The sequence below is a fragment of the Nomascus leucogenys genome, chromosome 8 (genome assembly GCF_006542625.1).
Source record: "Nomascus leucogenys isolate Asia chromosome 8, Asia_NLE_v1, whole genome shotgun sequence".
In the NCBI taxonomy this organism is placed as follows: Eukaryota; Metazoa; Chordata; class Mammalia; order Primates; family Hylobatidae; genus Nomascus; species Nomascus leucogenys.
Genome location: NC_044388.1, coordinates 28,399,678 through 28,412,657, shown reverse-complemented (window position 1 = coordinate 28,412,657; position 12,980 = coordinate 28,399,678). Strand labels below are relative to the sequence as shown.

Here is a 12,980-nt window from a genome sequence, read left to right as displayed (position 1 = left end):
GGGTGGGTGGTCCAATGGGCAGAGCTATGGCTAGGCAGTGAAGAGTCAAGAGCCCCTGTTTCACCCACAGTCCATGACTGTAGGATCCAAGGCATGACCCTTTCCCAGAGCAGTGCCCCTCTAAGAGAGGGAAATGTGATCAAAAGGGTAAGAAGGGTCCCTTGCTCCTGGAGGGGAACTGCTGGCCCGTCTGCCTGATAGCCACTGGAAGGAGGCCTTGGTTAGGCCTTCCCACTGACACCCACTGGGACGCGATGGCAGAGCAGTTGGTGCTCTTGTCAACTTGCTGCTTCCAGATCTTCAGGTAAGGAAATAGCCCCCGTTTTCAGTGCCACAGAGCAAGGCTTCAGGCCAGATCAGCAGCCTCCATCCTGTCTCTGTGTATGGGAACAGAGCCAGGCTTGGACTTGGGTGTGGTTGGCTGTGAGTAGCTCGATGGCCCATGACTGGCCCTTCTACAGACCCACACAGCACAGGACAGTCACAGAACTGTGTCCACTGACCTAGGAGCGAAATGGACTTTGGGGATCTTTGTTTTTCCTAGGTGGAATGGAACCAAAAAAGTATCAGTGGTTTATTGCCATGGAAATTTTACATACAACCCTGGCAGCTCTAAACATTTCCCAAGTCAGTTTGAAGGTAGTTTCTTACCCTTTGGACTTGGGAAGTCTCTAGCAGTGATTTCAAGGTGAGAATATGGAATGAGAGCAACACTGAAAATTTGGAGAGTAGGAAAGAATAATTCACTCCTATTCCCTATCTTACTGACTTTTGTTTTGTAGGTTGCTATTAAAACCCCACCAAACCCTGCCACTGGCGTACGTGGGGCTTTGTGGATTAATTCAGATTTAAGGTGCGCCCCTCTGGGCCTAGCACTGGAGGTGAAAACAGCAGAAGAATAAAAGTTGGTCTTGGGGTCCCCAAATTCAGAGGGAGTGACCAGAACAGGTAAGGTGACAGATTCTAAACCAAATTATGTGATACAGATGATGAATGGTATGCTTATTCCAAATTAGCACCAACCCCAAACAAAACAGATAAACTGAACCCTAAAATGCACCCCGTCTGTTCGCACTGGCCTAGGCTAATAATAAATGTTCTGCAAGAGTGATCTTCGGTCTAAGAAAACAGGAACCGTAGGGTGGCCATCCCATACCATGCCTGGACATTCTGGGAGTACATTAATATCAACTTATACACAATAGCACCTGGGCCTTTTAAAAATGTTTCTGGCAGTATTTACATATGTCTTGCACAGTGGATAATACAGAGGGGAGAAGATATTTACTGGGACCCAAGATTAACTTCAGTGGCATCGAAGCTGCTTCTAGCAGGGTTCAACTGCAGCCTGCAGATTAACCCAAGGATCCACCCCTAATTTGCAGTGTATTCTCTTAATTGACTTAACGTTTCTTTCTCACATTTTCTACTCCCCCATTACTGATGTCTGCAAATGTTCTTCCAATTCCAAGTCAGTGCTACTCAACTAAAACTCATAATTTATATTCTGTTTTATATTTACATTTGTATTCTGCATATGTTGTAATTCCAGAGGTGTAGCAGCTGATACTTCTTTTTGTTTGTTTTTGTTTTTTGGGACAGGGTCTCACTCTGTCACCTACGTTAGAGTGCAGTAGTGCAATCATGGCTCACTGCAACCTCCACCTCCCGAGCTCAAGTGATCCTCCCACCTCAGCCTCCCAAGTAGCTGAGACCATAGGTGCATGTCACCATACCTGACTAATTTTTTAAACATTTGTTGTAGTGACAGAGTCTCACTCTGTTGCCCAGGCTGGCCTTGAACTCATTGACTCAATTGATCCTCCTGCCTCATCCTCCCAAAGTTCTGGGATTATAGGGGTGAGCCACCACCACACCCGGCCAAGATACTTCTTTAAGTCCCAGCATGGTGCCTCAGCAAAGCTCAGCGGTCCTGTCATCAGCAAAAGAAGGGTAAACACCATTCTCAGGATCTATTGATTGTGCTCTACCATTTAACCAACTATTAAATGAAGTCCAGTGGAAACTTTCATAGGCATATTGGAAAGCAGGTGGATCAAAATCTAGTGATAGCCATGACTTGCACCTTAGCCTGTGTCAATTAGATTTTTTGGAATACATTGTTCAAACCCATGTTCATGGGCACAAAGTTTACAATCAAAACAGTCATTATTATAAATAGTAAATTGTGTAGTCAGTGGTAATTTAAACAAAATAATATGTATAGTAAACATCGTTTTCAAGAACAAAAATTACCCAAAGAGCACAAATACATTCAATAAATCTTTTGAGGCTGAAACCCACATGCTAACTCTTTTTGGGAGAATAATGAGAAAAACTTTCTTTCCATCTACACACCAGGTCCCATAGCTAATAGTTGATACGTTTGCCTTGTTACAAAACTTAGAATGATAAGTGATATATATATATAATGCATATGAAGCCGATAAATTATATTATGTGCCCAAAAGATATATATATTTGTACATATACATCTCTACTCAAGACAGAAATATATGACTGAATAATTCTTCAACAGAATGGAATTGACCACAAAGGTGATACCAATTAATTTACGAATTTTTTTCCACTTTGCTAAGAATATTAGTGCTTGTCGCATGTATTAAAGTATATTTCCTTCACTGATGCATTGAATAGTAGTAGACGTTTGGTATAGAGATTTTAAATTTCTTACTTTCAAATACTGTACATGAACAAAACCTTCATATCTCTAATAAAAAGTAGGCTTGCAGGCCGGGCAAGGTGGCTCACGCCTGTAATCCCAGAATTTTGGGAGGCCGAGGCAGGCGGATCACCTGAGGTCACGAGTTCAAGACCAGCCTGGCCAACATGGTGAAACCCCATCTCTAGCCGAGCGTTGGCGCGCGCCTGTAGGCCCAGCCATTCGGAAGGTTGAGGCAGGAGAATTGCTTGAACCCAGGAGGCGGAGGTTGCAGCGAGCCAAAATCACACCACTGCACTCCAACTCCAGTCTGGGTGGCAGAGGGAGACTCTGTCTTAACAACAACAACAAAAAATTAGGTTTGCAAAGCCTGACCTGACCTAGTATAGCTTTGGCTTTAATGAGCAACAAGATACATTTTAATTCAAATACCCAAGCTCCAGCCTAAGAACAATCATGGCTTCTGCTTACAGTGAATTACTGGACATTATTTACATACAAAAGGATACATTTAAGTAGTTTAATCCCTTGGGTAGGTAAATCGTACTTATATTGGTTTCTTATGGCTACCCTAACAAATTAGCACAAACTGGGGGCTTAAAATAACAAACTGATTCTCTTACTGGAGTTCTGGAGGCCGGAGGTCTGAAATCAGTTTCACTGAGCAGAAATCAACCACCCAGATGATTGCTTCCTCGGACTCCAGGGGAGAGTGTTTCCTTTTTCTCCTGGTTTCCGGAGCCACCTGGACTCCAGCCATGTCTGCCATCACTGCAACCTCTTGCTTTCATTCTCTCACCTCTTACTTCCTCCTTCACCTTCTTGCCTCCCTCTTATAAAGACCCTTGTGATTACCTTTAGAACCTACCCAAACAATCCAGGATAGTCCCCCATCTCAAGATTTTTAATTTAGTCACACCTGCAAGTCCTTATTGCCATATAAAGTAACAGACACAGGTTCCAGGGATTAGCATGAGACCATCTTTGGAGGGAGGCATTATTCAGCCTGCCCCAGTGCTCATCTGATCTTATTTGCAGTGCGCACTGACAAAGGCCTTCTTTTAGAGATAGCACAAAGATAAACTTCAGAATGGGGAGCCCTGATCGTGAAAAAGGTGCTGGATGAACGATAAGGAAGCCGGAGTTCAAGTCCTGCTCTTCCACGGCTCCAGGGTGTAGTAGTTAAGAATACATGGACCCGTTTTGAAATCCCAGATCTGACTCATTAACTGAGTGACCTTGGGCAAGTTGCTTTACTCATCTGAGGAGTAATAAAACCTCCCGGGCGGGGCTGTCCCCGAGATTATAAATGGTTTAGTCTATGCAAAATACCCGGCACAGTAAGTGTTTTAAGAAATGACTGCCATTCCCACCCCCCATCTCAGGTATGAAGTCATGCTTGTCAGCTTTTTTTTAACTTTATAAAAGCTGAGAGCCTCTCACACGTATAAATTTATGCTGTTATAAGAGACAAGGTGAGTGTAGCCCGCCTCCTATTGTTTCTGTCCTAAGCTGGGAGGAGAACAGGGTTTTGGATATAGAAAGCCCTGGGTCTACCAGATCTTTAGCTGGAGTGGAGACTGAAAGTTCATGTAGAGAATGACTTTGGGTATAAAGCGATCAAAGAGGGAATAGAAGATGAAAGAAAAGAGATAATATGGGATCATGGAACTTAGGAAGATAGGAAGGGTCATTTGAGTTCACCTCTATCACCTGGGTATCATACTGTGTCCGGAATTGGTTCCTGCCAGTGGGTTCATGGTCTCACTGACTTCAAGAATGGAGCCGTGGACCTTCACTGCGAGTGTTACAGCTCTTAATGATGGCACGGACCCAAAGAGTGAGCAGTAGCAAGGTTTATTGTGAAGAGTGAAAGAACAAAGCTTCCACAGCATGGAAGGGGACCCCCGAGTGGGTTGCCACTGCTGGCTGGGTGGGGGGTGGCCAACTTTTATTCTCTTATTTGTCCCCTCCCATGTTCCACTTCTGTCCTATCAGAATGCCCTTTTCTCAATCCTCCCCTAGAGTGGCTACTTTTAGAATCCTTCTGATTGGTGCATTTTACAATCCTTTTGCTAGCTACAGAGCACTGATTGGTGTGTTTTACAGAGCACTGATTGGTGCATTTTACAATCCTCTTGCTAGCTACAGAGCGCTGATTGGTGCATTTTACAATCCTCTTGTAAGACAGAAAGTTCTCCAAGTCCCCACTCGACCTAGGAAATCCAGCTGGCTTCACCTCTCAATACCATGCTATATGGATGTCTGTTCCTCAAGTGACAGAGAATGTCTTCACCTATAGAATTTAGGTAAAGATTTTTATCATGAACAGACCTTTTTTGGTGGAAAAAAAATATATGAATTTCAATGTCCCTATCTGTGAAATGGACATTATGAAGCGTGTCCCATCTTGCTCCAATTACATACAAGTCGAGGTAATGTTTGTGAAGTGTTGTGGAAGTGGTTTTATGCTGTGCACATTTAAGCCGGCACCATAACCAATTATTGTTATGAAACATGGCAAGGAGGAGCAGTGACATTCATCCAACTTCAAAACACACTCATCCTGGATCAGCAGGCCTGTGTCAGCCTGGAAGAAACAGGCAATACAGCTAAGAACAGGACTTTGCAACAACAGAAGGCAAAAAACAACTCTAGATCTCCTCTCTGTGTAGCCAATACAAATGCCTCCTTCTTTAGGACACACTGCGAGCTGTGTGTGCATCTGCATCCAGCTGCCTTGAAGGAAAAATAGCCTGACAGATGAAGCCCATCCTCCAACCCCCAACCTCTTGGTGTCTGTTTTAGTCACTCTTCCAAACCTGAACACTGTTTCCTGTTTCTAAGGAGAATGGCTTAGAAATGGCTCATGGGAGCCTGGTCGCTCCCAGGGTACCCCGCAGCACCCTGGCAGTGAAAGGATCAGAATCAACCAATTTGCTTCTCCTTGAGTGCCCAAGAACCAAGGGAAATCCACACCAGGATGACGCCCTCAGGGCTTTGTCAGGCACAAAAGCATTGAGAAGTCAGTGAGTCTCTTTCGCAACTCACAGGGCTCCCAGGGCTCCCAGGGCTTGCTCTTGGGTGTGGAGTCCTATTCTTAGCATACAACGATTTTCTCCTATGGGTCAAATCTCGGTTTGGTTTTCTTTTCTGGCTTTGCTCCAGTTACTTTCTGGGACAGTCTTAATCCCGGGGCCTCCGTTTCTCCACCTTCCCATTAAGAGGGGTATGCTCCCTTGATCACAGGCAAGTATGATTTGTTTACGTACAATCTTCTAGGACAACCCCCTCATTTTGCAGACAGGGAAACTGAGATCCGGAGAAGGGCAGTGGCTTGGCAGCACTCACACAGGGGATGTGTGCGAAGCTAAGTGTCTGACTCCAGTTCTGTAGCCATCAAATGCAAATCGAATCATCCCAGCACCGTCTGGCTTCTTCCCTCACTGCTCTACGGGTGTTTGTCTTGTCTCCTCAGCCGGCTCGTCAGCTCCTCTTGGGCAGAGGCCGTGGCTTGGCCTTCTTTCATGTCCCCTCAAGTGCCCAGGCCCATGGTGGGATTCTGTGGTCACTTGCTGATTGGGAGGGCTGACTGACGGAATGAAGAACTGGTGGATTTGAGTTGGGAAGATGCCAGAGTGATCCAGACCTTGAAGCAGGCCCACATGGGCAGGTGTGGGTGGGGGCTCTGGCCAGCCGCTTACCAGCTGGGTGGCCTTGGACAAGTTTCTCAATTTCTCCAAGGCTCGATTTCCGCAACTATAAAATGGGCATGACATACCCAATCCACGTGGTTTGACAATGTAATAAGATACCACATGCCTGACATGCCTCATCAATATTAAATTATTTTTGTTGTAGTTATTTTTGCAATGGGGGGGTAGGCTTACTGGGCACCAAGATGGGGCAGGAAAAGAAACAATGAAAACATAATGGAAAGACATGGTAAAGCACAGGGACACCACGCTGGCCACCACCCCTGAGACTGGAGAGCACCGTGGGACTGCTGTAGGTCCTGGTGGTTCTGAAGAAGGTGAGGCAGACAGAGGAGGAAGAAAGCACTGCAGAAAGCCTTAAGCTCCTTCACCTGTAATTAGTCTGTGACCTCCACCCTGGCACCAAGGTGAAATGGGCGGGGCCACTACTCCCATTTCCTCCCACACCCTCCTGCACGCAGATTACCCCTTCAGGCAACTCCAAGGCAATAGTGTTTGCCTTGACCGGGCTTTGCTGCATACCTCTAGATGTGACTTCCAGACCACAGACCCCTCCCAGCAATTGATGCTACCCTGGAAGCTGGCTCCTCCAGGACGCCCAGATCATAACTCGCTACCAGCTCACCAAGATTCAGCTGGGCCAAGGAGATAAGAAGGCCCATGCGAGCCACTGGTGTGGGGCAGGCCACTCTGCTGGGTGGAAACTGGGTGGGCCACCAAGCTGAAGAGATGTTGACAAGCTATGGGGGCAGAATTCTTCTCTCACCCCTGGAAAAAAAATAATGGCAGAGGGATAAAATGGTTGCAAGGTACTTTTAAGAAATCCTCTCCCAGGGGTCGACAACCGAGGTGCTAATGCTTAGGTGAGCTCAGAAAACAGCTTCTGGCCACGTGGCCCTGGCTGACAGGTGAGGTTTGGCAGGTGTTTCTTCCAACTCCTGAAGCAGGCTCCCTTCCAGGTGTTAATCCTGTGCCTTCTACCTGCACTCAGTGAACCTCTGCTTATCCCTGATAATAAGCAGTGAGATAATGATCACACTGGAGGCGTCTGACATTTTAATGGAGGCAGAATAAAGAGGAAACCAGTAGGAGTGAGGAAATTGGCTTTGGGATCCAGAAGCCCTGGTTTTGGGTTCCAGGGACCACTTTTCCCTGGACTTTGCACATGAGACTCTGCAGTAAGGGGGCAGATAATACAATTCATTTCAATAATTTAACACCAAAATGTTCTACTCTAAGAAATGTGCAGGGCGGCTGGGCCCAGGGGCTCATGCCTGTAATCCCAGCACTTTGGGAGGCTGAGGCAGGTGGATCACCTGAGGTCAGGTAGAGAACCCTGTAGAGAACCAACCAGTGGAGAACCAGTAGAGAACCCTGTCTCTACTAAAAAAAAAAAAAATACAAAAATTAGCCAGGGGTAGTGGTGGATGCTTGTAATCCCAGCTACTCGGAAGGCTGAGGCAGAAGAATTGCTTGAACCCAGGTGGTGAAGGTTGCAGTGAGCAGAGATCGCGCCAGTGCACTCCACCCTGGGCAACAGAGCAAGACTCCATTGAAAGAAAGGAAGGAAAGGAAGGGAGGGAAGGGAAGGAAGAGAAGGAAGGGAAGGAAGGGAGAAAGGGAGAAAGGGAGAAAGAGAGGCAGGAAGGGAGGGAAGGAGGCAGGCAGGAAGGAAGGTGGGTCCAGGGCATGTTCCAGGCCTTGCTTCTTCCATTCTCAGACCTCTCCTGGGAGTTTCAGGGAATTCACTTTGGCCAGTTGACTTTGATTGAGTACATCCTATGTCCCTAGCAGTGCGCCTGGTGTTAGGGACATGACCCGGAATACAATCCATTCCCCACCCTTAAGAAGCTTTCAATCTAGTGGGAGAGAAAATAATCATATCTATTTTACAGATGAAGAAACTGAAACTTTAAGATTCTGATATCATTAAAATATTCATGTTTTTTCTTTCATTCATTTATTTAGAAAATTTTTATTGAGTCCACGTGATGTGCCAGGCACTCCTTGAGGTGCCACAGGCTGATACAGGGAAAAGTCGGGCATCTTCTGCCCACATGAGACACCTATACAGACAACAACAAATATGTATTTTGTGCACAGAAGCTTTATGACTTTTGTCCAAGTCATTTCAATTTCATCCTTTAAATGCCATTCAGTGGATAATGAGAAGCTATAATTGGAGTGTGTATATGAAATACACACACACACACACACACACACACACACACACACACGCTACTGAAACTGCTGCCCCAAATCTCAGGGAGGTATGGGAAGAAGGGTACCTGGAGAATGATGGCTGGAGAATGATGTAAGAAAGTCATGTCCAAGCCAGGCACAGTGGCTCATGCTGGTAATCCCAGCACTTTGAGAGGCCGAGGCAGGCAGATCACTTGAGGTCAGGGGTTTGAGACCAGCCTGGCCAACATGGCGAAACCCCATCTCTACTAAAAATAAAAAATTAGGCCCAGCGCAGTGACTCACGCCTATAATCCTAGCACTTTGGGAGGCCGAGGCAGGCTGATCAAGAGGTTAAGAGATCGAGACCATCCTGGCCAACATGGTGAAACCCTGTCTTTACTAAAAATACAAAACTTAGCTGGGTGTGGTGGTGCGTGCCTGTAGTCCCAGCTACTCGAGAGGCTGAGGCAGGAGAATCGCTTGAGCCCAGGAGGCAGAGGTTGCAATGAGCCGAGATCGAGATCACACCACTGCATTCCAGCCTGGGGGGAAAAAAAAAAGTCATGTCCAGCTTAAATAATGGGCTGGTTCCTGCAGGAGGAGAAGACAGCATTACAGGCTAGAGTTCAAGTGGAGGGTTAAGACATCAAGACAGGGTTAACGGCAAGGACTTGGAGCTAGTCAGTTAGATCGCCAGTAACTGTCAATGTGATCTGGAGGAAATCAATTTATCTCTAAATCTCAGCTTTCTCCTCCATAAAATGAGAACTGTGCATGTCTCATAAGGTGTGTACATACTGAACGTTGTGAAGATTCTCGGAAATGCTCTGTGTAACATGACTGGCCTGTCATAAGAACTCGGGAAGCTATTATCACCCATCACCATCACCATTACCAAAAAAACTGCTGACAGAAGCATTCACGGGAAAGGAATAGGAGAAGGTGGTAATGAACCTGACAGGGGACTTTGGTGGCTGGGCAGGCTGGGGAAGAAAGTGCTGAGAGAAGGCCACTCCCTATCTTCCTGAAGATCTCCAGCAACCCTAGGAGAGACCCACATCCTGAGCTGGGCTTTCAGGGGCCCAGGCTGCATCTGGCTGGAGGGAGTTTTGTTTTATGTCACAACTCGGGGCGGGGGAGCCTCTACTCTGGGGTAGGGCCTTGAGGCCCTTGAATAAGGACAGCAGTTTATCAGTCCTGTCTCCACCCAACCCCAGGAAGACAGAAACTCAACTCATCAATCTCCCTTCTATAGAGCAGGTATTTTTTTATTTTAAAATAATTGCGGCGTCTCCGCTGCCGCTGCCGCTGCCGCTGCGGGTGCTGCACCCGCGCCCTCTGCCATCGCCCGCTGCGGCCGCCACCCGGGGTCTCCAGGCTGAGGAGTGCATTGGCCGCTGCCCAGGAGCCCCGCAGAGCGGGGAGCAGGAGCCATGGAGCCGGTGGGAGGGCGGGTGGACGGGCAGATTAGCCTAACAGGGCAGACCAGAGACAGCGCTCACTGTCTACCTCTGGGGAATCATTGTACCACGGTCTTGGGCTGGACAAGAATGCAACCTCAGACGACATTAAAAAGTCCTATCGGAAACTTGCCTTGAAATATCACCTCGACAAGAACCCTGACAACCCGGAGGCCGCAGACAAGTTTAAGGAGATCAACAAGGCCCACACCATCCTGACGGACACCACAAAAAGGAACATCTACGACAACCACAGCTCGCTGGCGCTCTTCCTGGCCGAACAGTTTGGGGAAGAGAACGTGAACACCTACCTCGTGCTGTCCAGCGGGTGGGCCAAGGCCCTGTTTTGTCTTCTGCGGCCTCCTCACCTGCTGCTACTGCTGCTGCTGTCTGTGGTACTGCTTCAACCGCTGCTGTGCTGCGGGAAGTGTAAGCTCAAGGCCCCTGAGGGCGAGGAGACAGAATTCTACGTGTCCCCCGAGGCTGTAGTCTGACGAGAGGGAGGCCACAGACACACCGATCATCATACAGCCGATGATGCGGCTAGGGGCCGTGTCCTGCTGGCGTCACCGGCATCACCATCATTCGCTGGTGTCCATGCTGGGCACAGTTGGCTTGGGGTCTGTGGTTTCCTGGGCCTTGTGGCAGGGTTTCTCCCGTGGGGGAATTTGGTGTGGAAAGCATAGGAGGCCCCTTCCGAGGTTAACACCGCGTCCTCCACACAGTTTCTATCCTGGGTCTCCTTGTCACATGGACTCTGCGGCTCCGGTCCTTGGAGGTGTGTCCTTTGCCCGCGTTGGGGTCGTTTGTCTGTCTTCCTGCACTTTTCCCAGCTGTGAGCTGGATTGATGGGGCCAGTCTCCTGCTCCCCTGTCCTGGGGTCATTCTCCACATTCCTTCCAGCCCACCTGTCCTTTCCGTAGCCCTCTTTGGACCTTTACAACCACAGATGGTAGCACCAGCCCGATGAGCCACAGTCAGAGGAGAGTAGATCGTCCATGTGTGAGCACCCAGCCGCTGGGGACGGGAGCACTTCCAAGACCCCTCCTCCCGTGTTTGCCAGAGCTCCCATCTGCCCCACTTGCCTCTGCCCTATCATCGATGATTCAGGCAGAGCCAGATTCGTTAGGTCCCTGGAGGAAGGACTGACTGGACCAGAGTGACCCCTCTGGCTCAGGAGGGTTGGGTCCCTGGGAGGCCAACAGTCAGACCACGGAATCCACGTGTGGACCATTGGAAGTCAGTCTCTTGTCTGTCCTAGACCTTGTTGGTGGTGCCCTGGGTAGAGGAGCGGGAGAAACGGGTCTTATGTGCCTGTGCTGGCCGAGGGCTCAGAGCTGCCCCTACTCTGTGGCTCACGGGATATGCTGGGCCTGCCTTTGGCCCCATGCTGCAGACTCCAGTGGGCTTGGTTTCTGCAGAACATCCATGGTGGCCGCTGCAGAGCTGCAGAGTTCTCAGCAGAGATGAAGCTGAGGAAGAGGCTGTGTGTGGTGGCTCTGGCTGGGACCAACCAGATGAGCCTCCTGAAGCCCCTTTTCCCGGCCTGCCTGCTGACTCGTGGCCCCAGTTCACTCATTGCCCTCAGCGGCCCACCCAAGGCTGTGCAGAGGCGTAGGTTGAGGTTGACCAGAACGTTGCCAGAAGGGACATGGATGTGAGGACAAATCTGGATGTGCTTAGGAGCGGGGTGCTGGTTGAGGGCCCCCAGCTGACCCCTACTGCAGATCCTCATGTGGGTGATGAGCTGGCTGCCAGCACCAGGTCCTAGGGCAGTTTTACTTGTCTCACTCTTCTTTGGTTTTTCTCCCTAAAATGATCATGAAGACCTTTGATGAGAGGAGAGCTATGCACTGTGCTATTAAATTAGAAATAATTTGTCAAAATCAGACCTCTCCTAAAAGAATAAGAAATTCATTGGCCCATCCTGAAACTCGAGGCAGCGAGACGGTGGGGTGCCTCCATGCTGCTCAACACAGCAGCAAGTTCAGCCTGAGATGCCGGCTGTACTCATCCTTTGCGATTTTTGTAGATGTAGCTTAGGAAGTGAGTTATTTTTCCCCAGACTGGCCAAGAGCCAGGTTCTAAGCTTGGACCTAAAGTAGAAAGCCGCCTGTCAGGGGGCCTGGCTCAGCCTCACCAGGCCCCCTGTTGGGCCTGCACACAGCTCTGTGGCTAGAACACTCCAAGGCCCTTTGGTACCCATCAGAGTGCGCCCCTTGCCAGGTGACTTTTCAGTTACAGAGTCCATTGGACCATTTTTTAGAACCATGCAGCTCCCCGCAAAGGGTGGGGTAGGATGGGAAAGAGGAGCAGGTCTGGAGAATTGTGGAACCCAGTCCCTGCAGAATTTGTAAAACCTAAATAAATCATGGCCATGACAATTCTCACAGTGGTGATTGTGATTGTAAGACCCCCAGGAAGCCCAGACACTCGGGGCCTGGAGTTCCTCCCACTGCCTGACCTGGAAGCAAAACCGTTTCCGGTGTTCTGCCCTATTGGTTTTAAGGCCTTGTCTTAATTCAGGAAAAAGAACCTCCCAGGTTTTCTCTTTTTCTTGAGTGGACTGTTTCCCTATTAATTAAAAGAAGTGGTGAGTCCCCGGGGGCAGCTTACGCGCCTCCTTGTCCACATGCTAACTAACAGATCAGAACGCCCTCAGCACCCCTGCCTGCTGGTGGTAGTGACGGGACTCTGACTCCTCACTCTTGGGCTGTGGATGATGCTGTGAGCCACTGTGGCCGTGGGCACAGAACGTCCCATTGGACGCTGCTGCTGGGTGCTGCCAGGGGCCTGCTGGGGTCGTTGTGTTTTGAGGCATGTTCGGTTCACAAGGGGGTCCAGGCAGCACTGACTGCTTCCGACCTGCAGGAGGCATGGGAGCGGCCCCGCCAGCCCTTTCAAGGCAGCAGCTGCTGGTATGTAGATTTGTCTCCG

General features: G+C 48.9%; 1 pseudogene; it reads left to right on the top strand.

Moving 5' to 3' along the window:
- Nucleotides 1-254: 254 nt before the first annotated feature.
- On the top strand, nt 255-11,013 carry LOC100596782 (annotated as a pseudogene).
- Nucleotides 11,014-12,980: the final 1,967 nt, after the last annotated feature.